Source organism: Sinohyriopsis cumingii, chromosome 10, assembly GCF_028554795.1.
Source record: "Sinohyriopsis cumingii isolate HCF-2022 chromosome 10, ASM2855479v2, whole genome shotgun sequence".
In the NCBI taxonomy this organism is placed as follows: domain Eukaryota; kingdom Metazoa; phylum Mollusca; class Bivalvia; order Unionida; family Unionidae; genus Sinohyriopsis; species Sinohyriopsis cumingii.
This window is the reverse complement of record NC_142970.1, coordinates 82,163,147-82,190,058: the sequence shown is the minus strand read 5'-3', so window position 1 is coordinate 82,190,058 and position 26,912 is coordinate 82,163,147. Positions and strand designations below refer to the sequence as shown.

Below are 26,912 nucleotides of genomic sequence, written 5' to 3'. Positions count from 1 at the left end.
CAGCTCAGTGGGAGGCATGCTATGGCATGGCTTTTCCTTATATTTAAAATTTTGCTTTCAATACGAGATTTGTTACAGCCATGGTGCTTGCAGGTGCGTCAGTGGGTAGATGAATATATAGATCGATAGGTAGTTGATGTGACATAACCTAGACAGTATAAACGTATTCTTTGTAACAAAACATGGTGACTAAGGTCGAGAGGCTTCACTATTTAGTGAAAAACATACTTTTATGTTCGTTCCTGTAATTTTTGGGTTCCTCAGTGGAGTTAAGAAATACAAGGGAAACGTAAACAACTAGTTCTGTAATCACATATATCCCTGCTAATACATTATAGCTGAATAAGCTCTAAATCTAAGAGCGAACATCACAATCGTTCAGGGTCATATGCCAGCAAACAATAATTATCTTTACCTCTATGTTTAGACATAAACGATTATCATTTCAGTCCGTTTATATAATTGACTTGTTTTGGAGAGCTGAATAAATTTGTGATGATTCATGGGCAGCAATCTAAAATGAAGCCTGCTCTCAGTGTTTACACATGTTGACGTGTCAAATATAATACTTAAATTTGACCAATATTTTTGCAATATTAAACCCCAATTCCGCAATCTCACCATCATGCATCACAAACTGCTGACTACATCGAGCTTTTGGGCAGTGTCTTCTTGTGTCCTCCAGAAGAAATTATCTTTGAAAGTGTATGAAGAAAACCAGTGGATATCATTAGACATTGATTCAATTTCTTGGGTTCATTATCTCGTTTTATCAGTGCGGTCCTTATAATATAATTACAAGCAGAAATCTTGATTCGAATTAGACGTAGTCATCTTAGAAAACATGCTCTATTCCTGCCTGGCAAGATTTGCCACTGTATGTTTGATTATCTCATAAATACTGTGTAAATAAAGGTATATATGTCGTAAGAATTCATGTCCTTCTTACCTTCCCCTTTTTACGGCTCTACTGAGAAATCAAAAACATAATTAGACACACAATATAACATGCTTTCCAATCAGTTAAATGCAGCGCCGTGGCTTTAGTCACTTAAGATTCAGTACCATGACTACTTGTATACCAAATTTAATTATACTGATTCATATATGAACTATGCACCAACCCCATATGTCCATATATTCACTCACCCCCTTAGTGCATTTATAATTCTATCCACGCATCCAATTAACAATCCGTCTTAGAATCGACACCAGCGGTACGGGTGGACTGGCCTTGGCCGTAAACATGTACTGTGTCGAGGATTTAAAACAAAATTGAAAAATATGTTTTGATTAAAAGAGTAAACCCAAACCCAAACATGCCTCCTTTTGAAATTTATTAACTTTAGTCGAAAATTAATTTGCGCATGCATATGACCAAAATCTGACATCCTAGTGCATTGCTTCCAGCACATATGATGAATGACAGCAAGCTGTTGAAGGCATTTGAAAAGAAAATAATAGCGACCGTTTGTTTAATTAATTAGGGCATGGAACCACTTTATGGCAGTAATTGGATAGTAGCGATGTTGGAAGTGTTGGACGAAAGCTTTCTATATTTGTTCACATAAAAAAGATTGCTTTTGAATTCACGACCCAGATACTTTAGACATGTTTTCCAAGTATTGCAAGTATTCCAAGTATTGCATTGAAATCAAAAAGATTATAAATGTAACGGGAAAGACTACAGACTTATAATATACAATTTCTTTAGACGTGTCTAGTTTTAACATAACGATCATATGTTCACAATGATAGTCAATATATTAGCTCTCAAAAATTGCTGTCATAATTTCTACATTGCCAAGTCACCTGAACATTATTTTTCGGGATTTATACTAGCACTGATAGACTAATGTACCAAATCGATAAACGCATTCCATTACACTATACAGCATTGACAATCTCCAGAAAAGGAATGAGGGGATACTTTTGATATTTTCTAGCATCAGTCCCTCAAACGATTGTGTTCACGTCTACAACGACTGCCTAGACAAAAAACGCATTCTTTATTTTTTAAAGGAATCATGATATATAAATCCTTAAACCATCTTGCCCCAGATTATATCAATAACCTAAATCGACTAAGCTCATTAAATAGTTAGCTTAGTCTCCGACAACAATTATCAACGATACTAATATTCCGTGTTCAAAAACCAACCTTTTCAAAATCATATTCTTTGTATGAGTACCTAATTCCTGAGCATCCGTCATTCAAATTCCCTTGCATGGTTTAAAATCTAATTAAGGAAATTATTTATTGACCACCTGGAATGAAATATTAAAGCCAGCCAATAGAGAATTTTATAATTTGGTCAAGAATAATATGCGTATGTTTTATTTAGGCTATGGAAAGATGACTTCTGACATTCCAAAATATGTATACCTGTGTATATCAAGGTATTCGTATATATGCAGCTGTTGACTACTATTGTTACATATATTAGTTCATTTTAAATATGTGTAAGTATGTGTGCAAGGATACTTCAGTGTGTGTAGGTGACATTTAAAAACAAACATACATACCGTAATCTGTGACACAAATTACGTACCACATGGTATATATGTCTCTCATGAACAAATGTGTTATCATCGTTAAATAAACATTATTATTATTATTATTATTATTATAAGAGTATATCAACGCGTAAGTTAAGCTAATCTCTCTTTCTCTACTTGGTCACAAGAAGTTGTTGATCAGATACTGTGTAATTGTGTGTGAGAGTTTGTGTGCGTTTGTAAAGGGCGCGAAACGGGGACGTCAGTGTGAATACACACCAACAGACCGGGACACAACTCGGAATGGGGAAATACCGTTTTGTAATGTCGGCTTAAATGGAATGCCAAGGCCTTATTTAATGATGCAAACCATACAATTAGCGTATCTGAGCATGTCCCCATTTTATTGGTATTTTTTCACATCATGCTATACACAACAATACACACATCCCACTCGACTCAAAACCTCGTGTGTATCAGTCGGAAAACTGCGTCCCCGTTTACGCGGTAAAAATTCACACTGTTGTGCTATGGGCTTGCGCACGTCGCTTCCGAATTACTGACCAAAAATGGCGGCATCAAGAAGAGCTAACAGGATTTAAATCATTTGTAGAAACATAGACAAATATATATGATATATTTTCTATTTTAACACAGAGAGCAATATCGATATACATGTTTATTAATGGGTAGTCCAACGTTCATAACACATTTCGCCAAATTAGATCGGGAACCAAAAAAAAAACTGAATAAAAGGTTTCATGCAATTATTGAGCACGGTTTTCATCTGAGCTTGTGTATTTTATCTCCTATTTAACTCTGAGCCATGCACATTTGGATAAGAAATACACTGGAAAATATCAACATTGATTTTAGTTCATTCAAATGTGGTTAGAAGCATAATAAGGAACAGTCTACATGGTAACCAAACATAATAACATTTCTTTTCCTCCAATCAACCGCATTATAGGCAAATCCGAGAAGTTAAGGTTGAGCCAATAGGAAATAAAACTAACTTTTGTAAGTGCTTGTACCTGTCACGACGCTGAAAATACAAGCTTTTATATACAAAGTTAAGGTTTCTCGATGTATCATAAATTTTGTTTGACTCAGAGGTAAATTATCAAATATTTCACATTCTGATCTCGTTTAGTCAGTACCTTTTATATTCTCTCTCTCTCTCTTTCTCTCGCCCTCTCGGGTTCGTTACTTCTGTCTGCCGTTCTTCCTTTTAGCCAGCTTCATTTCTTTCTGGCCATAAGTCCCTTGTTTTCCCTTTTCTAAGGACCCGATGATGACGGTGGTAAATTGTTCTCTAATCAATAAATGACCACAAATACGCAACATTAAATTTACAACTGACTTCACTCAGCGAAATGCAGAACATTAATAATGTTAAATACAAGAGATCTCATCAGTGAACGAATCAAATATATTATAATAATTTTCCTCTAATGAATACATGACCACCAATATCAAAACTACATATTTACATCACAACTATACAATTGCCGCCCTACCTCACAAATGCATAGTTTCTCCTGAATACATTTCCGTAACGTAGCGTCCGTACTTAACTACCATACAATACAAATCACAACTCAAACACCAAATACCGGGAACTATTTTTCATACGCTACTTTAAGTCAGTCAAATGATGATTTTAAGCCTCATTTCGCTTGTAACTCTGCACCATATTTACCGTTTAGTAAGAATAAAAGGCGTCTCCAGATAACGGGACAGTTCCTTCTCGATGATTCATTTGTACGATTTACCAGTCACTATCATTAATACTGCACATGGCGTAACACATTTGATCCACACAATTAGATTTTAATAGGGACTATTTGGCTCCATGGTCACTGATGCGGCTCTGACCTGAGATCACTAAAATCAAACCATGCCATCATACAAAATAAACTTTTGCTGTGTTTCATATTGAATATATCTTATCATGTATTGGCTTGTTAATGTAAGGAATTGCACTAAAAGTTAAAAATATGTTATTGTGTTTGACTTTTTAAATTCTAAACCATAGTCCTGCCAATAAAAGTATTTTAACTGGAGATTGGCATGCAGATCTTCGATTATTTCATTTTAGAAAAAGGGACACATTCTCTATATTTTCACACAATTTTGACAACTCAATTTCTTCAAACTCCTGGACACCATTTTTAATTATATATACAACAAATATTATATAAAGATTCAACATGATAATTTTAATTTAGTTTATTGATATGGATGGGAACTATGTGAATCAGGTGAGATTACTGCGGTAGTTAGATTGAATTGGTTTCGATTTAGAATCAAAATACATACTTATTGAATGTCCCCTATTTGATTGTATAAATTCCAGTACTGTGTATATGTGTGTGAGTCCCCGTTCTGATGGTAAAGAATATCATACAGTGTTTCTTGGAAGTCAACCACAAATCATGTATGTATCAAATGCATATTAAATTAGATCTTTATCGCTCATAATTTGTTAATAGAAATGTCCCCGTTTTGATGGTACAAATCATATGGCCCCGTTTGGTAGGTTTTACAAGAATGTGTGTTTATCCGTGTATGTGTGTGCGTAAGAAAGGGTTTGAGGCAGAGATAGATATCCTCGCAAAACCAACACGGACATAAACCAATGTAGAAAAAGTGGCGAAGTATATTTATCTAAGGAACTTTAGGAAGCAATACAATTCCAAGTAAGGAATAACGCTTTATCAACCATATAACAAATTTAACTTTAAAATATCGCGGGTTGCTCAGTGGTAAAATAATGGCGTTACACCTTAGTGGTCCCCATTTCTTTGAACGGTCTCAGCATGCTCGATGGTAAAGTGTTTTCCCATCCAATGTCAGTGTTGTTGTTTGTGTGCTTCTGTTTCCTGCACCTTACAAAAAAGTGAATGTTCACCAACATGTGAACCTTGAAATGTCCTAAGCATAAACTGAACGTAAATTGCTGTAAAATTAAATAAAGTTTAAAGTTTCAACATGGTCTCAATATAATAATAGTAATTATTGTAGTAACGTAGCAATAGTATAACAACATTGGTGACCGTACCTGTTGAGTTCAATACTCTACAGACGGTAATAAATAATATTTATTTCCAAGCGTGCATGGATCAGAAACTAATGCAGATATCAGAGGTATCCAAAGGTTCCAGCGTACAAGACTAAAAATTCGTATTCGTTATGGTGGATAAGGTGGAGTGATTGGTATCATTCTACTAATCCTTATGGTGGTTGAAAGACAACAAACAAACGAATAAAAGCAGTACCTTAATTTCTTTTAATAATTCTAATTATAATTCTGATTCATTTTTGAGGTCTTTTAGTAAAGAAAATATATCTCGTACTTCTTTTGGTGACATTCGCAGATGGAAGTAAACAACGTATGCACATAGCTAAAGAGAAACTGTGAGTGAGTGAGAAATATAAAGAGAGAAACTTTTTATATCAGATCAAAATCATGCTGTTTGTTACTTCGGTGGAGTCCAGTTTGATGGCTTTGCCGAAAAAAGTATTGTCAGTTTTGGAGCACTTTTGTTTTTTCCATATCTTATACACTAGTACAACAGACGTGAAGTACAAACTTAAACATTCACCAGGCCATTTATAATGGCAATATTTGTTAGGGGGATACTATCAAAAATGGAAATAGGCGGAAAGATTAAGGGTCGAAAATCGATAAATGTCACTAGACCAGAATGGCTGAAGTAAGGTCGTTAACAAATACTGGGCGAGTCAGGAACATGCATGTATAATACAGAGCCATGTCGGCTATGAGCTTTACTGATAAATGTATGCTGTATAGGTCCTTCAGAGTTGGGCTTCTAACCAGATTATTTGGTCATGTGTCCAGCGAGAGAATTTCACTTCAGTCACTTCAAGAACGATATAATGATGTGTGCTGTAGCAAAACAATGTATTTATTTCTACATCAATCCTATGTTATTCATATTTCTTTAGTTTTGAATTCTGCCAGACCAGTTTCGTGGAAGGAGAAGATCACAGCCTAAAGAAAAGCAGTAGTCTTAAAATTAAAAAAGTAAACAGTTATGAAATACCAGCAACAATATAATTAGTTATCAGCATAATCAATTAAAGACTGTCAATTACAATAATCAGGTAAACAACTGACAGTTGTATCTCTCTTATGAGAGAAAGAGAGATATTAGAACACAAAAAGCAATACACAATGACAAAAAGCAACTAAATTTTCAACAAAAAAAAAAAAAAACACACTCATCAGTTGAAATTATCACAATGACTAAGACAGTTTGAGGGTATGAGTATTTTCATGATTGAAAAGCTGGTTAGTTTTAAAGAAAATTAATTTTGTTGTACACGTTTCCTTTTAAATAGCAAAGGGAGTATCAATAACTACGTTGGTAGAGCGTCGGACTCGTATTCTAAAGACGCCGGAAGAAAACAAGTATCTACCATTTGCTCTAGATACTACTTTGTTTTGAAAGCAAACAATACTCAACATAAGGATGAAAGTTACCAAAGTAACCAAATATTGCTGAAGCTTAGCTTAGCTATTCAGATTTGTCATACCCAATCTAACTATGGAAATTAGAGACCATAGTTTATCATTCGTCTGATGTAGTCAGATAAACAAAATCATCACTGACTGCATACATCGAAAGTTATGTACTTTCCGTGTTAATAAGCATGCACCGGTCAATATCTGGAATTAGCGGGATTGGTTAAATTCAAGAAATTTCAACTTATTTTGTCGCGTTAAACGCTATGCGCTTGTGATGAATTTTGTTTCAATATACTTTCGGTATATTTCCTTTAAGTGTACCGTGAAATAGATTTCTCGTAACTTTAGAGGAGGATGACCTAAACCCCATATCATAAGGCAGGCAGATCTACGACGAGATGCATGTTAGCTTAATCACTTAATTCGAAAAGACAATTATTCACCCTAGGTAACCATCTTGCGGCACTTCGCGATACGTGAATAGAACATCATTCAAATAACGGACACAGTCTTGCGGACATTCGGCGCGCATTCGACCTAACATCTGTTTCAATTTACCATTGAACTTTTCTACCAGTCCATTACACATGGGATTGTACGGTAGCGTATTCAGTTGTTTCATCGCTAACAGCCTATTAACTTCACTCATGAGGTCGGAAGTGAATTGGGTTCCACAATCCGTTACAATTTCTTTCAACACCCCTACCTTGCTGAAGATATCAACTAGCGCTTCGGTTACCCTCTCTGTTTCGGTAATGGGCAATGATATGGCTTCAGGGTACCTGGTAGCATAATTCACAAGTGTAAGGATAAACCCGTCTTTCTTATCAGTCACAAGTTGTGTGTGCCAGACAATAACCAGAACAACTATTTTGAAATGTGTGTTCATCAAGGGCATTTGGCCTAGGGGAACATGTGAAACTCTCCTCTTAGACACAGTTTATGACATACGTCACAAGACCGACAACACATAGTAACGTCACTATTTACACCAGGCCAATAGAACCAGTCAGTTCTCTGCTGGTAGTGAATCCTTTACCCAGATGACCTGCCATTCTAGATTTATTGGCTACCCACAATAAACGATACCGGTATTTTTGAGATGCTACTAATTGGCAAATGAACTTGCCTAAAAACGTAAAACAGCGTGTCGATATTTTTCTTAATAGGTTGTTTGTAGCACCGGCACAACAAAGTGAGTGTCCTTGTATTTTTGTTTACATAAGTATTGCTTTGTAATTGTTCATCAGAAATCCACATTATTTTAAATCAAAAGAAATTTGATTGCCCTACAACGTCGTTATTATTGTATATATTTTTTTAATTTTTATTTAGTAAGTAAATAACTGACAATTATTTTTTTCTTGTGGCAACAGATTGTCATTGAAACAAATCTATGACAATTCTTTCAAAAACTTATTGTCAGAAGTTAATATTACAGGAGTTACTGAGACTATATTTGATGGTGCAGTCGGTAAATAGCATTTACAAGTATTTGACATAAAATATCTTGCTGTATTAAGTTAGTCTGTAAATAACTTTGCAATTAGCAATTACTATCTATTTTACAGGATTTTACTAAATGGAATTCTTTATTCAGTCTTTCATATATGTTCTACATTAAAGTTTATCCACTGTGCTGCTGCTTGATGAATGACTGCAGATGCACTCCTTCATTCTCTTGCAATTGTAAATAAATTCACAAAATATGAAAAATGTGCATTTGTAGATGAAAATAAATTGGTTCATGCATGTCTGATTCACATTTATCCTGGGAAATTGTATGATCATTTTGAAGCCATACCTCTTGAAAACGTTGGTGTGGGTTTATTTATTAATTTTTTAAAAGATAAAAGCTGTATCATGCTAAGACCTAATACTGTGGAATGTGATTGAATTGGTTCTATAGTAAACATTGTATGGGATGACTTTGATAATATACTGGTTATGTGTGTTTGTAAGGACAAGTTGTTGTATAGTTTAAAACTGGTTTACTTGTAGATTGAAATATTTGTATTTTTAGGAACATAAACAGATTAAAGACAAAAAATAGTTATTTTATGATTATAATCCATGTCACTCACTAACAAAATAGCTGATTCAGTGTACAATAACTTGAAGAATTTATTTTAAACGCATAAAACTCAACTGTTTATCTAACCTGGCTGATATTTTAAACAAGATACATCATTAAACTGGAAAAATGATATTTGTAGAAATAAATTACATTTTATATTAAACAAGGACAAGAAATCAGTTTAATTTGAAATATATATTAATAATGTTCCTATTTAAGTTCAGACAGAGAAATGTTGAAATAATACATTTTATGTATGTAGCAGCCAAGTAAGACTGTTTAGTATTTCTGCAAGAATTGAAAATGTATATACATATATTTAACTAGTGTGCATTATCAGATGCTATGAATTAGAAACAAAATAACATTCAAATTTAACTTGTTTCTTACTGCACATGATATATAATCAAAATATATATTCAACATTTCAACAGGTACTGCATAATCTCAGGCAGGAGCTATAGCTAGCTGCCAACTTTCAACTTTCATGACTGATTAAATTATTCTGCACGCTGGCGTGCAGGTTTATGTAGAATTTTAGATTTTGCAATCTTGCAGACTTAATGAGAAAAAGTCCTTTTGCAAGCTTGCATTTTTGATTTTCCAAGCTTGCAGACTTGGAGAAATTCCTTTTGCAGGCTTGTGATAGCAGCCTTACTAGCTTGTGTAACTTCAACTAGCTTGTCGCAAGCCTGTGGTAAGCATGCATGTTGGCTTGGGTACCTGCTTTGTGCCTGAAATATAAAACTGATGTGCAATTCAACACGTTTGTAATTAAATTTATATTAAAAATACTAAATCTCTATATCAAAATATGAGGCCATATCTATCTATCTACCTATATATCTCATCTCTCTATTTATCCATCCATCCATCCATCCATGAACATGATCAACGTTTTCTCTCTGTGAACAATGCATAATGGTATGGTGAATTTGTTAAGTTTAATGTTAAAACCTCCAATTACAATCATGTAGTTCTTATATGCCATATGTTATAACCTATTTCAGACCTTCAAGACCTTGAAAATGATATGTGTATGTGAATAGAAACAACATTAGTTGAATGTGATTGTTATATTTAAGTTTTGATAAAAATAAAATTGGAGCAAAGAGTGTATCAAACGAGAGCTGAAGAGAAAGAAAGTATGATTTAAAAGATAGGGAATAATAATGATGGAAAACATTACAGCAAGAAACTGTCCTTGTGTTTGAACTTTTACATAGTGAAGTAATTGCTACTGCCTACCAAGTTATTATTAAAAGCACTTTTAAATCTCATTATTGCAGTAATTAGTACTGACAAACAAATTTGAAGTAGATTGCCAATTAACTTTCAAATTTCATTTCATTCATTGAATGAAGCAAGTATATATTGAAAAATCCTGAAAATTCAATTCGACCATAGAAATAAAATATGCTGATTAGGTAAAAGCCTTTGAACATTTTCTAAAGTTTGCTTTTGTAAATTCCTAATGTTCAAAAAGAGGTATCAGAAGGATAAACAATCTTGATGCCTTTAATTAAACTAATGGTGTTTGCCTATCAATATACATGGACTATGTGATATCACATCTGTCTTTGTTATTATGTGCATTTACTGCAATACATAATCAGATATGCTGCCACGATTTTATCTAAATTGGGAACTCCTCTAATGTCACTAAAATGGGGGAGTGGGCTGGTATGCCCAACTTCAAAAATCTTTATCATCACCATTGTAATGTCAGCCAGTATTTGACAAACAAAATCGTCATGTGAAGATGACTCATGTTGGCAATCATCCATTTAGGGTTTTCTAGGGAGTCTGTATTTCAAACAGTATATGCAAAAGTTCTTCATGCAAGGACTGAACAGGACACTATACTTAGTCCATGACCCAATCTGAAAATTAAATTTAGCTTAACAACCATTCATGTCCAGCCTATGAACCCTGAAGCGAAAACGGTGAAAAAGGATGCATGTGAACAAGTACATTAAACATTAAAAATTAAATAATAAAAATTGTATACTGTTCGGACTAAACATTTATATGCATGACTTTAAACTGCTGAAGTTCTCACACATGACTGCTCTCCAAGTGTGGATCTTTGTAAAAAGTTTGTTATTTGCACATTACCATGCCCTGTAAGCCGTACAATCGGAGGCTGGCAATTCTGGATAAATAAACCGAATACCAAATTTGGATGAAATCCAGTAATAATTAACGTAGTTCTTGTCACAATGACAAACAATGCTCACAATCAAATGAAAAGGTTGCTCCACTTCTAGCTCCATAACGAAACTGCTTGAAACCCAGTATACGAGTTATTGTTTTGAAACAAAAGTTGGATGGACAAATGTGTATTTAATATCCACTCATCTCTCTTTCCTACGCAAGAAAGGGAACAAATAGCATATTAATAGTGCAGATATGTAGAGAAAACAAACATGCATATGATGCTGATAAGCAAGAAAAATAAGTTCATTATATGCCATGAAAATATGAAAGATGATAACAATTACACTAACAAAATGCCTGTGTTAGGGTCCAAAATATCTTCTCCTTGATGGTATCAATAGTAAGCAGGACTTGTGGACTTTGTAATAATTTTAGCCGAAAACTTCCCCCATTAAATATTAAACTGTTTAGAAAACGGAAGTTTTCAGCTGACGCTTATCATTTCTGTTTAACTACTCATATTTATTGATGCAGAATACAACTATTTTGTATTATTTGTATTATGAACAAGAAATATATACTGAAATTATTTATTATAGGTGCATTATATGATATACGTATTATATGATATACTTGGTTAACTATTTGGACTTGATCACCCTTACCTATTGTTCATGATGCTAAAGTATTTCGGACCCTGTCAGTTACAAGCATTAGTACAGTAAGCAGTAAATTTATAAGTGTGAGTGAATGATCTTGCAATATATGCTTACCGACCTCAGAGACCTGTTTTTATTAACATTCTACTTATATAATGATTGTTTACATCACACAAGCTGAAAATACAACAATGAGAAGAAAAAAAAGGATCGTGTCAGATAAATAATCAGACTGTTTATACTCGTCTTTTTTGAAATAATATATATCTACATTAATTTCAGTTTCACTTTTAATAGTAGCGCATATGGATGTAAATAAAAGTTTGATAATACATTCATATATTTAAAAAAAAATTAAAAACTAATATAATTATTGCAACAATGATTTTGAGTCAACATTACAAGAAAAGTGGAACTAGATGACATAATTTATCAAAATTATCATTTAAAGCTTTACATATCTATTCTGTTCATTTTGAAAAAGTAAATCATGATACAATTCTGAAAAAGTATGCATCCATTAAAAAATAATTTAATCTCTGATATTAATCATGTAAAGTTTAGAACTATTATCAGAACACCTGTCTGATAATACAGCTGTTCTTCATCTGACATACAGATGGGACTGCTACAAATGCTATTCAATCAATTCCGGCTATCAAGGAGGAATGACTGTACCTGATTTGTTTGAAAACAACAAACATGGTATGCATTTTACTAACTTGACTGAAAAATACATATAGACTTTCAGTAAACTGTACAACGTGCTTCATGTGGAGAGAATCTGGAAAACTCCATTTGTATTCAAAATCAACCTACTTCTTTGGTAAAAAGATAAATATTTAAATGTGTCATATTGTACAGTACATTAAAAATAAAATTTAAAAGACTATCAACATATTAAAATTATTAAGCCGAATAACAGAATGAATGTCATCCAGCTTAAAACAGATATACAGAACTCTATAAATTAAGTAAAAACAATTTTAAGGTATGCGATCTAGTACAACTCTATTTGTTTTAAATAATATAAAAGAGTGAGGAGCAACAAGCTTTGTAAAATTCAATAAATAATTTATTTCCCAAGAATACAAATTTAAAATGTAAAAGAAAAGGAACTTAAAGTATTGCAAATTAATTCACAAATAATTCTAGAATTACAGACACAAGTCCCAATAAACAAAGTTCTGAATAAACTTTAGTGGAAATTCAGATTAAATCAAACATCGAAGTTCTGTTGTGCCTGTGGTGAGCGTGTCATGTTGCTGTACAAACAATCTTTTGTTAGATCACAATAATACAATCCAAGATTATATCCTTATTTGAAATTTCAGTATAAATTCTCTATTTCCAAGAATGTTATTTTTTGAAGCGAACTCTATATTTCCTAAGAAGAATCACTTGAATTAAATGGTTTGAAGAAACAAATCCAGCCCAAATGAACTAAAGGACTCAAATAATACAAATGATTCTGCCGCAAGATCTTATAGCATAAATGAATACATTTTTCAGCAACAAAATTATAGTCTTCTGCCTGACCTCAGGTCACAATTAAAATTTCTAAAAAAAAACCATTTACCTCGTGGAAAATAACCTTCTTGAAGGTTCATAATGTTTACAAAATAAAATCTTGGTTATAATTAGGAGTATGTTACTATAATATAAAATGTGTAGTAAACAGCAGGTAGACCCAAAAATTCATTAGGACTTTCCAATGTTCAGGACTCGAATTGCGATAAACATGTGCACTAGAGAAACCAAATCAACAAATCAAGGCAGGTAGAAAATGAACTTAATTTTGGACAACACACAATTGCATATTGTTACATTATATAACAAAGTAGAAAAACAAGTGAATAAAAACTAACAATGTAAATAAAATATACATAACTTACGTATGCTTGATATTGCTGCTGTATTAAATGTTTTATACAAATATTTTTCTTAATTTATGAAAGAATAGAGAAGTGGAAGCATAATATAAAATCCAAAAGAGCAGTGTTTTAAGCCACATAATGTTAATTAGTTTATTAATGATATGGTACAAAATCAATAAACTATTTAGTGAGTTTATCCAACCAATGACATGGTACCAAAAAGTACACTAATATTTTTATTATGTAACCATATTTGCCCAAGAGCTGACCTCTATCTTGCTACTAGTCTGCCAATCTTTGATCAGTGAGCCATATACAATGAATGCAGAGCCTTGGGTGACCCATTATCCCAAAGGCACTCCTCTAGACAGATCACTGAAATCTCACCTCTACATGGGGGTCGAGACCGAGGCTCAGCTAACATAGGCATTTGTAAAAAAAACTAGCCAGTAACTTCCTGTGCATTGTTGATTCTTCCTGGGTCTAACTTCACCTAATATACGTACTGTCGTGTATCGTGTGCATAAAATGGTGTTAAACCCGCAAGTTATGACCACTACAACAATAAATGCCTGTGGCAGAAATGACCAGTTTCCCTCCTGGCATCCAGTCAATGAATATGAGTCAGCTGAAGAGAATGATGCTCCACTGTTAACAAAATAAAAGCATATATATATATATATATATAGAAAGAGAGAGAGAGAGAGAAATTGTCAGAGTGAAAATTAAATGGTCCTTTTTATCTGTTTAAACAGATATCTTGCTCTCTGTACACATACGTAAACTGAATTGACTGGCATCCTACTAGCCTAAACAATTTCCAGACAATATCATTTCTTTTAACTCGAACATATGTGAACTTATACACTCCAGCAAAAATAACAGGCATACAATTGGCACCATTTTCATTCAGGATAAAACAGCCATAATTAGAATTTTTATAATTTTTTTAGGAGGTGCAGGAAAAAGAAGAAATCAAGATGGCAGTCACAGGGGCTTGTATCACTGCTTACAATGTACCTGTCATTCATGCAGTATACAATAGCTACATAGTGCATGTATGACAGGTACATTGTAAGTAACGATTGGAGCCCCGTGATGGTAGTATGGCGGTCAGAGAAATATAAAAGTTAGCTTTTTATAGTAAAGTTATGCCACCATCGTGTCATGTAAACTGGAAATTAAATGCACAGTCACTTGTCACTTGAAATTTGATCATTGTTTTCTTCTTGCGCACATTTATTTGGTATTATACACACCTTCAGCAAACTGACTTTGCCCTTTCGATGAAAGTTATGATTCTTTTGAAAGTTTGGACCTCCCCAACACTTGACCTGATCCGGCCCTGAAATGTATGTTAATATAGAGCAAAGAACACCAAAACAGACATATAATATCTTGAAGTTCGATGTCTTTATTTTCTTATTCACCAATGCTAAATTTAAGAGCAGTGATACCATAACACTTCAGTAGAAATATTATGAACTTTTATGTTCAACATCCCGTTTCAAACCCTGCCCTTGATTACTTAAGTTAGTGACTCTTTTTAACAATTTGGGCATCATTATTTAAATTAAGTTTCCATGAACTATTTAATGTCATCTCATAAGTAAAACAAACATTTATTTATTACACAAATAATATATAACGATCTTACCAACCTTCTCTACATGTATACCACTCCCTCAATAACTCGAGCCCTGATAACTCGCTAACCCGCTTATAAAGCGGGCTTGGGCGTGGATCCCATTTTTTAAACCAGAAAATACCCCCAAAATTGATTCTTATTTGTTGAATTTTAAGTAAATCGCGATCAAAATTGCTAATGGAAACTTTGATGCATGGCTCGTTTTATTGTCGAAAATAGACCTGAAAATTTTAATCAACACTATGAAATATCAAATTTAAAAATAGGTCATACATTTTTTTACATTTTCTTTCCAAACACCATTCCTAGTACACCGCAATTAACGATATGTAACGAAATTTCGATCAATGAAAATGTCACTCACGCCGAGTGGAGGCAGTACTTTAATAAATAAATACAAATTAAATAATTTTTATATTAATTGAAATTTGTGTTCTAGTTATATCGTTTAGTTCCTTGTAAGTGTAATCGTCATAAATGCAATGCGTCCTCTTGTAATTAAACGTACAATTCGTCAATCTACCGTAACAGCTATGTCTGCGAGCGTTTCTCTGAGAACCTAATTAAGTGCCGACTGTGTTTTGATAATTGACTTGCGGAAGTATTTTTGTATTGTTGCACTGAATTAAAAGCTGTCCTCCTTTGTATTATCATGTTAATTGTCTTTTGAATCAAATAAAGGAGGTGGAATTAAAGAAAAGTTAAAAGGCACGAAAGTCTTACAAACTTAAAATCTAGTGGCCCCGGTCGTAAGTCGGGTGAACTCACTTCATTTGATCAATCGAACACTTAGAAATGTTATTGCGTATGTGACATAAGCTACCTTAAATTAATCGATTCTTTCATAACTTTGATCAAAGATAACAAGACAGCCAAGCGAAACGTATACTTTGTGAAATAAAGTTTGATTTCACAGCTACGGACCATTGTGGGCAAGCGAGTTTCCGAGAATTCTTGAACTGGCACTTAGAGATATCCTCTAAATTCCAATTTATTAATTCACTACATCAATATTGTACTAATTGAGCAATACAAAAACTTGAGTTTCAACGTAGATGATTGTCTTACGAAATAAATGTCGTATGTCTTTGAAGAAAAAGGAATCTTGTTTGGTGGTGTATCAACAGTTAGTATAGTTCCCTGCTCAGTGGATTCTCGATATGGCAGGATAATATTAAACAGCACTACGGGAACCAGAATCATCCAGAAAACAAAAAGCAGTGACGTAATGCACAGGTTTATTAAGCGATGGCTATTGAAACCAGTTGAACGATCTTTCATATGTTGGACATTTTGAAAATAAATGTTATTTAAACAGATGAACGAGCAACTTCCTTAGAAAATGTGCGTTATTAAAAATTATTATCGACGTGATTGTATAATAAGGATTCAGTCAATAAACAGTCCAGTTCCCTAACGCCTCTCCCCCCACGGTTTTCTCGATGTCAGAAGCAATTTTCTTTCTTCAATTTTTGGAGGTCCCTGGGCAAGAGATGCCTCTCTTATAGTGTGTTCTATGTTTGTGCACCCCGTTGTGCGCGAGCTATCGAGGGATAGGTGTAGGTCCTTTGTATTTCTACGTCCTAGTTGACAACATATGCATATTTGATGGAACGAAAAACATTGGTTATTATATAAATTAAGAACAAAATAAAATATTTGAATGTGTGAAACATTTATATAATTTTTATAAATCTATTGATCAAAAATACGTTTTTTGTTTTAATTTTATGATGTATTTATTAAGTTCGTTTCGCTGATGTATTCTTTACCAAACACAAATTTAAGATAATGATATTTTTAATTACAGGGCAGTTTGTTTTCGAAAAGTTGAGCGTGTTATGTCTTAACAAGGAATTTGATTCGAGATAAAAGAAATGAAAAAGAGCATCTTTTCCATTTAAATCAATTCAATACATCTTCTTAAAATTTGCATTAACTTTGAAAAAATAGGAAGCATTTTTAGAAATGTCGCCTTAATGGTTATTCACTGACGGTGGCAGAAAACACAACATTAACACACGATTGAATTTGTGCATAACACTATTTAATAAAATCGTGCATATCTTGCATCAAAATATGTAAATACTAGTTATCGATGATATTAGGCTACTTGTAAATACTAGTTATCGATGATGTTATGATACTTGTATGCAATTCTGTAAGTAAACCAGTCAGGAAGCTAATCTATATACGTATAGCAAACATTAGGATGACGCAGATTGTTTCACCGTAATGCTACTATCGCCGTAATGGCTACCCAGCGACAATGAACTGTCACCGTAATGACGGTTTCGCTGAAGCACACACAGACACACACACACACACACATATGTATATATATATATATATATATATATATATATATATATATATATATATATATATATATATATATATATATATGGTCTGGAAGATATATGTTGTTCTCAAAAGGTTATGTTTTCATTTGTTTCTCATGTCCAAGAAGATAACATTAGTATCTCCTTGTGTCATACAAGGTCTGATTGAAACAACACTTAAATGCTAATGGAGGGTGAGCTAACGATGGTTGAAGCCTGCAGTAGCAGTTAATTATAAAAGGCCATGGGCGGAGAGGAAAATGTACTTAAGCCAGATGTTATAAGCTTAATCAGATGATGTACTAGTCACTGGTTCATAACCGTCATTGGTAGGTGTAGAATGTGTCTCATATAACTATGTTTTCTATTTGTTTGTCCTGGTCTTGAGAGAGGAATTCGGGGAGAATAAATAGGACAAAAACATCGTCATATTGTCAAATTGTAAAGTATTCTTTCCATGTATGTGTTCGTTGTTTGTCATGTCACTAAGACTTTTATATGAATGCACAGTTGAAAAAAAGTATTTTAATAATGTTGAAAAAGTAGACAAAATAATTTTCAACATTGAAGCATTATATGAAGACGAAACTACATTCAGTGAGAAAGCATAATATTGAAAAGTTCGAGTCCAAAGATGTGTTGTCACATGTACAAGAGAACAATATTTAATTGTTTCGTCCTTGAGACTCCCTGTGTTCATGGTGCTTTAGAGTTTTCAAAATATTTCTAATTTTTACAATATCAAACATTCATCCAACAATCTTGACACTTCCAACAGTATTCCAGCTAAATTTCGACTATGCTCTTATTATTCCTGGGAATTTTTGAATATGTATACTGAAAGATTGATCATAGCTAACGAGATGCCAGTTCATTTGAAATCCAGAATCAACGAATGTGGACATCGACATGAAACAGAGACAGTTTAGATACAACCCCAAAATGGCAAAGGCATAGGGTTTTACTTTGAATTTCAGATTTTAGTTGCTTCTGTAATTTACTTGGTATTTATTACGGAATTATTTTTTAGTTATTGCAATGGAACCTACTGACAATTGCAAAATAATTAGCTGATACAAACTGTAATTTCAGCCATTATTTTAGCGATTGGATTTCAAATTTCTTCTTTTATGAACATAATAAATTGATTTTTGTAATTTGTATCTTGGATTCATTTTCGTGCGTTTAAAATATTTATCTATTTAATAAGTGGTTTCTTTTCTCTAATAAGACACGTTTGCAAGTCTTACGAATAGAAATCAAAACGAGTTTGCCTTGATGTCGGGATACGTTCTAGTTACAAAGCTTTGTTTTTGTGATGATTGGTGATGTTTTCGCACAACATATCACCTCTTCCTTATCAATTTGAGTGTAGTCATTGAAAGAGTCATTTTCTCTTGACATACTATAACTTGCTGATCATTGCATTAGGATATTTCTCTCCCTACATTAGATTTATTCTGTTCTTTAAATGTTGTGTTATCATTGAATAAATATTATTCTCTTCAAATATCACACTTTCCAAGACTGACTGTTACGTGTGTAGGTTCGATTAAACAGTAACACAGAAAGATTGAAAACAACAAGCATTTTGAAATTTAACAAATAATTTATTTTCCTGGAAAATTCTGAAGAAAAAAAAGCGAAGAACTTAGTTTCAAGAATCAAATCCAAAATAATATAAGAATAATCCAAGTATTAAATTGCAAAAGTCCTAGTAATAAACGTTCTAATAATTTCACATTCGAATCCTGATGTAAAATCCAAGATGGATAACGATGACGCATGCTGTAGTCTGTACTTTGCTTATATCCAGTTCCTTGTAGAAATACAAATAATGGCACTCCGGTGTTGGAAATCCAAATTAAATTTGTAAGCAATGTTTTACCAAAATTTATGTGTGAGCACTCCTCTAAATATTTCCAGAGAATAAAGTATTAATCCTTTTGAAATCCAAATAGACTGAAAAAGTATTATAGCTTAAATCTGGCTACAACAAATTAACTTGACATTAGTGAGAAAGGCCTAAAACTGAGAAATCTCTCTCAAAACAAAGAATATACTGTATCATAAGACGCAGTTTCGAAATTCCCCCAAGTTGCGAAATTAGAAGGGGGTCACATGATCATGCTTATATCACATACACAGAATATGGCCTTGATTAGACCAATAATTTTATTCCCAAAATAAAACTTTAAAAAAGCGTTTACTTCTTAACCCACGTAATCCCATCATGACCTTGACAACAACCAATGACTTTAAAATAAAATAGAACTTTGTTTACTAATTCTGAACCCAGGTCAGAATTTAGATCAACAGCTCTTGTTTATAAACTAACAGTCAAGGTCAAACAATTTTCTGAAAAGTATCATCTCTACTGAGTAAAGTTACATTACCATAGCATGTAAGAAAAAGAGAAATTTTAACCTGACAAACAAATAAATAATATATATATATATATATATATATATATATATATATATATATATATATATATATATATATATATATATTAAATCAGACATACGTAATACTTACACTCTCAATATCATGGGTGTGTTCGGCTAATATATGTTCCCCCACTAGATATCATAATATGTTAGGATAGTATTCCCCCATATGCATCACAGTCATGCCATTCATTGCTTCAATCACCAGAGGTACATGAGTCTTGTCCAGGGACACAAATGCTTGTGAATATGAGAAATAATCAAATACTAAGTTGTCTCCCTTGACCTATTGCATTCACAGTAACTCTGTTTATCATAATCAGCAATACTTCTTAGTTAATAAAATCGTCTTATGCCTCAGTGCTATACACCACTATAAATGGCCACACTGCAGACAAGTCAGCTTATTTTGTGCATCACTGATATGGTTTTGTTTATAATGTGTAATCAGGTGTAAACTCTTTCAGTACCTCTTAATCCCAATGTAAGAAATTATGTCAAACATCGAAAGGTTTACAGATTTTGAGCAAATGTTTTCTAGTCAGTACATCATCGTCCATGAAGAAGTTGCCTACATGGTTAGCATACCAGTATACCGTTGAACATATTCCATACAAAACATGAGATCTTAAAGTCAGTAGGTGAATAATAACTGTTACAGCAAACAGATGTTGGTTGAGATTAAATAATTTCAATTAATTTATGTGATATTTATTTATGCATTTTACTTTATTTATTTAAAATATATTATTAATTATTCTTTCAGACTGTTGCTTTTCAAAAGCTAACTGTAACCGTTGAAAATGAAGTTGAACCAGATGTTCTTAAAGAATGATTAATGTGAAATAGGTAAGTCATCTATAATAGTTTGTAGATGAAAGTTTTGCTTATACATTGCATTCACCCATATGCCAGGATGTTAAATGTTTTGATTTCCATATTTCCAAGGAACCTTTTGTGAAGATTACAATTTAATTATTACCTATATTGTAACGTCTCTCAGGATATTTTAAAAAATATTTATATGTTTTAGAAAACATTATATCCGAGTCGAATTTAAATGATTTTGGAAGAACAATGTCAAAAACATACTGGAGTTGTACATAATTCCTTTGCCATTGAATTGAGACCTTTATGGTTATTAATTTAATGTACCCGCCGTTTGCACACTTTTCCCCTCTGATATATCAAAATATGATTCAAATATTTGTTTTTTTTGTAATATCTCATTAAAAGAAAAGACATACATGTCAATTAAACTTAGTATATTGCATCAACTAAAATTTATTATTAAAACCTTTACATACAATTATTCATATGTCTAACATAATGTTTACAAAGTTTAAAAAATAAATTTCGGAATACATTCCTGATGATCGTTTGATTAGTAGTCAAACACAAATATAGAGATTCTGATCAGATGTAAAGTTTCGTTTCATTTATTCTGGTTTTATAACTCAAAGAAGTCCATTTCACAACTCCTTAAATGTGTAAAACTCCTCTCGGATCAAACTCTTTAGCATGAAAACAGTTGTTAAAGCAATGTCCACATTCACATTGCAGTGCTTTGCAAAGGTCTTATGAAATTCGCAAGCCACAAATAAACCTAAAATCACAACAAATAACTCGTACATAACATTCATGCTTCTTAAATAATCACACATTTTACTTCCGGGAACTGACATAATTATCGTTTTTGTCTCTACATTGACATTAGTATAACATATTAAAGAAAAGAATTAACAGTCTGAGGAGTAAGCGTTTCCATGTGTATAATAATCACCAGTAGCAATTTCATATTAGTTAAATTAAATAGAACAACATAGAACAACATACAAATGCCCATGATGCACTAATCGAGTAAAGCAAAGTGGATTGGTTGAGCTGTCAGTTATGTGCCACTTTAATGCAACTTACCATTAACAAACTTATTTCAAATTAAGTACAGTGCTACATAATGCTAATGGTGCTCCCTTAATATAGGAGTTTTTCGTTTGTGTCAATTTTGTGCCCGTTTTGCAGTAGTTATTTTTCTGACCGATCTGCACGTCACAGCAAACTATAAAAATGGTACCAGTCTTTCACAATCTGACATATATAAGCATCTAATCTGTCATTTGTACCATGGTCTTAGTGGCTAAAACATGAATAATCCATTTGCTTTTATTACATTTATGATATATTTGCTTTCAACCCAGCCATATATATAGTTCTTATAGCAATTTTATAAGAGTGACCATTTTCTGTATTTTTTAAAGCAAATGAGATGCCACTAGATATACAAAAGGCAATGACAAAATGACAATTACTGTTGTAAAATGTTGCACATTTCAACTGTAAGTTCCAGTGCAAAGAAACTTTCAGATGAAAAATCACTTGGTCCACGAGTCACCGTGTACTGTCACTATAAATCACATGCCGGCTCTCTTTTGTTTAGTGAGATGTTCAAATAGACAAAATGCCAAGTCTACGATGGACATTTTTATTGTCATGGTATTCGAATTGAATGACCTAAGGCATGCATATACTTTAAACATGTACTGGACAGCTGATTAACATATTTCAACCCATGGTCACACGCAAGAGATGTGGTACCTTAAAGCAATGTTCGTAAAAGTTCCAAACGTTTTATTTACCTCGGTAGGTACTTGCAATACAAATGCCATGGTAGTGATTCTCCTAAGATTGCCACATGGGGGGTGTCTGTATTAGATAAGCAACGTATCAGTAAGATCTAAATACGGCATGTGAATTTTGACAATAACGCTCACATATAATTAGGAAGTATCCGATTATGGTTCACAAGCTTTAATTGTCATAAACACAAACAATTTAGAGTGTTAAATCTGCATGTTGTAATTCTCCAAAATGACACACATTGGTGCTTAAAGCATCTCATCTATATTAAAGAACCTCACTAATATGGACATTAAATCATTTCACTGAGATGGAATTATATGGGCATTAAAATACATACTTCTGAGAGATTTTTTCCTCCAATAACTTTATTTACTGTGTAAAAGAATCCCTGAGAAGACGCAACAAAGAACTGCAGAAACTCTGAGAATAAGTAACGGATCTAAATATATCGAATATTATGTAATTTGAATTTACAGACACAAATCAGACGAAATACAAATTATAAACTCTTTCGAAAGCAATAGTGTTATCTGTGGTTTATTTTCTTTAATATTTATAATAATATTTATAAAAGTTTATTTCTCTTATCCTACAGCAAAGAACTGTCGATAGTTCTCACTGAGGTTAGTGATATATTGTGATTATATCCAGTCTAGATGTTTCGGATCAGGGAGTGAAATCCCATCAGCACTAAATAATTTTATGTTTTTTCTCTTTTGCAAAATTTATTTCAGTCTATGTACAAATATATGTTGCATCCAGCAGAATATGAATGCATTGTCTTATAAGGATTCAATGTTGAATTCGATTTCTTATTTTTATTTTTCTAATTTGTTTGGACATTTTTTAAAACTTGAGGAATATCTGGCATTATATAAAGAGTTTAGTCAAATATATTGATCATAGAAAAAATAAAGAAATACAGGAATCCACAACAAAAGCAACAAATAAACCCGTGCAGATTGATGTTCAACAAGTTCATAGTCACCAGGAATACATTATACAATACAGATATTGATGGTTACGTAGATTGAGGAATACGTATAACGATGTTGGAAGATTCTCGTCTATGGGAGCAAGTTTTATATACAGACAAATATACAAGAAGTGTATAGCCATACATTGCACGTTGACTGTTAAGAAGACATTTAATTATACTTTTATAGAGGACACACTTATGACAAGTAAAGTTGTAATAATATATATGTGATATTAAGTATAACATAGTATAACATTACTGTTTTTTCTTTCTTCTTCTTCATGATAGCCTACACAAAACAGTGGGTAAGTGTAAGATCACTACATTTTGTAATACGGTATCTAAAAGCTGTTCAGGTTCAAGAAAATTAAAGAAAATCGGATATCTTTGTACAATAACATTGTCTTGTGCGTACGAAAAGACACAATAGAAATCTGAAAAAAACGTGTATAAAAGAGTGTAATAACACGGATAATATCCAACTATGTTGTAGAAAGCTTAGACTAGAATCAGAGATAAGATTAAGTTGACAAACAAATTATGACAATAGAGTTTTCAGGATGTTTCCTTTTCTGTAACAATATTAATGTGTTCAGGCCTTTTCATTATATTTCTTCAAAATAATATCCATACCTTTCATTGAAGTTTATGTCAATTTGTGATTATATTCAGTAAACACGACCTGAATTGGAAAGTCATATATCATCAGCATCGAATATACCGAATTTTTCTTTTCTGGTTCTCGCTTTTCTTGAATTTATTTCGTAAATTATTTTGTATCCAACACAATGCTAGTATTATGTTCACATATTACGATTAATTGCATTATTTAATTTATTATTTTATTTCTCTAATGTTGCTTGAATTATTTTCTAAGACTGAGTTCTATCCGGCAATATAAGAAGATTCACTGCTAACATGTCAATTCATTTGCGAAATTTAGCCAACATTTTCGTCATAAACAAGTTCATTATGACTAATTACCAGGAACATGTATCAAAATACCTTGGTTAATATATGAATGAACGCATATGGATAAAGATATATATCCTACTGTATTCAGACATTGTCGAAGACATATAGTCGTAGGAAGCATGTCATTTTTTAAGATGAAATACATACATATATATATATATTAGTATGCACGATACACATATCAAGTAAAGATGACATATGCTCTCCATTACTACACATTATGAGATAATGTTGCTATTTTTACTGATATTAATCTGTAGTATCATATTATTCATTGCATAATTTGCTTCTTCTTAATTGCATCCTTTCCGAAACAGAGAGTAAGTATTATCTATCCGCATTTTCTAATATTTTATTGAACAGTCCTATAAGACACACAAGATGAGAAAAACTTACTTGTTCTTCATTGTACTGTTTTTGTCTTAACTAATCCCCAAGAGAAAATGAAGGAAAAAGGCAAAAACAGTTAAAGTGCAAAACTAAATCTAATATCTAGAAGACATAAGTTAAATTACAGATAAGAGGTAAATGACAAACAAGTTATTGGTTACCTTTTTATATTTAGTTTATTTTCATGTGTTTGACAAGATTAATATATTTAATATATTTTGAAATATTGTTCATCAAGGTAATATCGATAACTTTCATATATATTTATGTCAATTGGAGATTATATCCAGTAATGATGATCCGACTAAGCCAGAGGAATCTCAACATTAGACAATTTGATCATGTCTTTTTTTGTTCAAATATTTTGTAATTTAGTTCCTAAATTATGTGATATCCAAGGGAGTGTGAATATGGTCACATGAAGCGATTTACTGAATAATTTCTTATTTTACATTTTAATGTCATATAACACTGTTTCCAAAACTGAGGCTTGTCCATCATCATTTGCATATTTAACTCAAATGTATCAATTCATTTTCCAACACGTAATACGTATTTTGATCCTGAACAAGTTGGACTACATACAACATTACAGATATTTTTGGATACATGCAGGTTTGCAAACTCACTCAAATATTAAAGCTTGTTACAACACATTATATCGTCGTGGCATTATTTGTACTCATATTAATTAGTGGCATCATATTATTACATTTTTTCATCTTCTTTTGTATTATACCTTCACAAAACAGTGGGTAAGTTTTAAATTTCCATTTTTATAAGACTTTCTCCAAAAAGTCGTCAAAGACACAAAACAAAAATACAAATTCACATTTTTGTTCTTCCAATAACCTTCTTTTGTGTGGATGATAGTCCGTAGCAGTTAAGCAAAGAACAAAATATAGAACTGTAAATGAAACATGAAAATCTATTAGGATTTAATTTAGAATCATGGATAATAATTAGGTGGAAAACAAATTATAAAAGTGCTTGTCAGCAATGTTGTCATGTTATATTAAACATGGCACAGACATGAGTGTTCTGTAGAGAACTTAAGCTAGAATTGTAAATAAGGGTCAGTTGATAAAACACTTTAAAAGTAATATCATGTTTTTGGACCTTTCTTTTCTTTAAGGATATTAGTATGTTTATTACTTTTTCATTTACTTTCGGAGGGACAATCTCTGCATCTTTCACTGAATCTTACGTCGTTTTCAAATATTTATAGTTTCATCAGGCATCTGAATCTCATTAGCTTTCAATAATTGCATTATTTTATAATTTCCTCTCCAAATCTTGTAGGAATGTATTTTTAAAATTGTATTATATCCAGCAGGATATGAACATATGAGTGATTGGTAGTTTCATGATCTCATTTGTCTAATTTTTGTTTGAAAGAATTTCCAACAAATACGTGCTTTCCAGCAGAATATGAAGATGCAGCAAAACTCACTTATTTCGACTACAAGAACAAATATAAAGACCTAAAAATGTTTAATACCTTAAATATTCTCAGCATGTTTTTTATATTTTATGTTTTCTAATTTCATGGTTTTTGTTTTTGTAATCATATCATTATATGTTTTCTTATCTTATAGGTGTTGTCTAATGTTGTAAAGCACTTAGAGCTTCTAAAGATTAGGCGCTATACAAAGTCCTCATTCTTATTATTATTATATCGATTCATTTGTGAAAATATAACCCACGTTGGCATTATTAAA

General features: G+C 32.3%; 1 long non-coding RNA gene across 3 annotated transcripts in view; it reads left to right on the top strand.

Moving 5' to 3' along the window:
- LOC149790477 (uncharacterized) overlaps positions 1–24,135 on the top strand; it is a 46,322-nt gene extending 22,187 nt beyond the window's left edge. For 2 of the 3 annotated variants that reach the window (XR_016423616.1, XR_016423617.1), the window contains 2 exons: positions 20,974–21,056; positions 24,115–24,135. This is a non-coding gene — a long non-coding RNA (uncharacterized LOC149790477). Of the gene's footprint in view, positions 1–20,973; positions 21,057–23,442; positions 23,471–24,114 lie in introns of all 3 variants that reach the window. The other variant, XR_016423618.1, reaches the window with a different exon arrangement.
- The last annotated feature ends 2,777 nt before the right edge of the window (positions 24,136–26,912 follow it).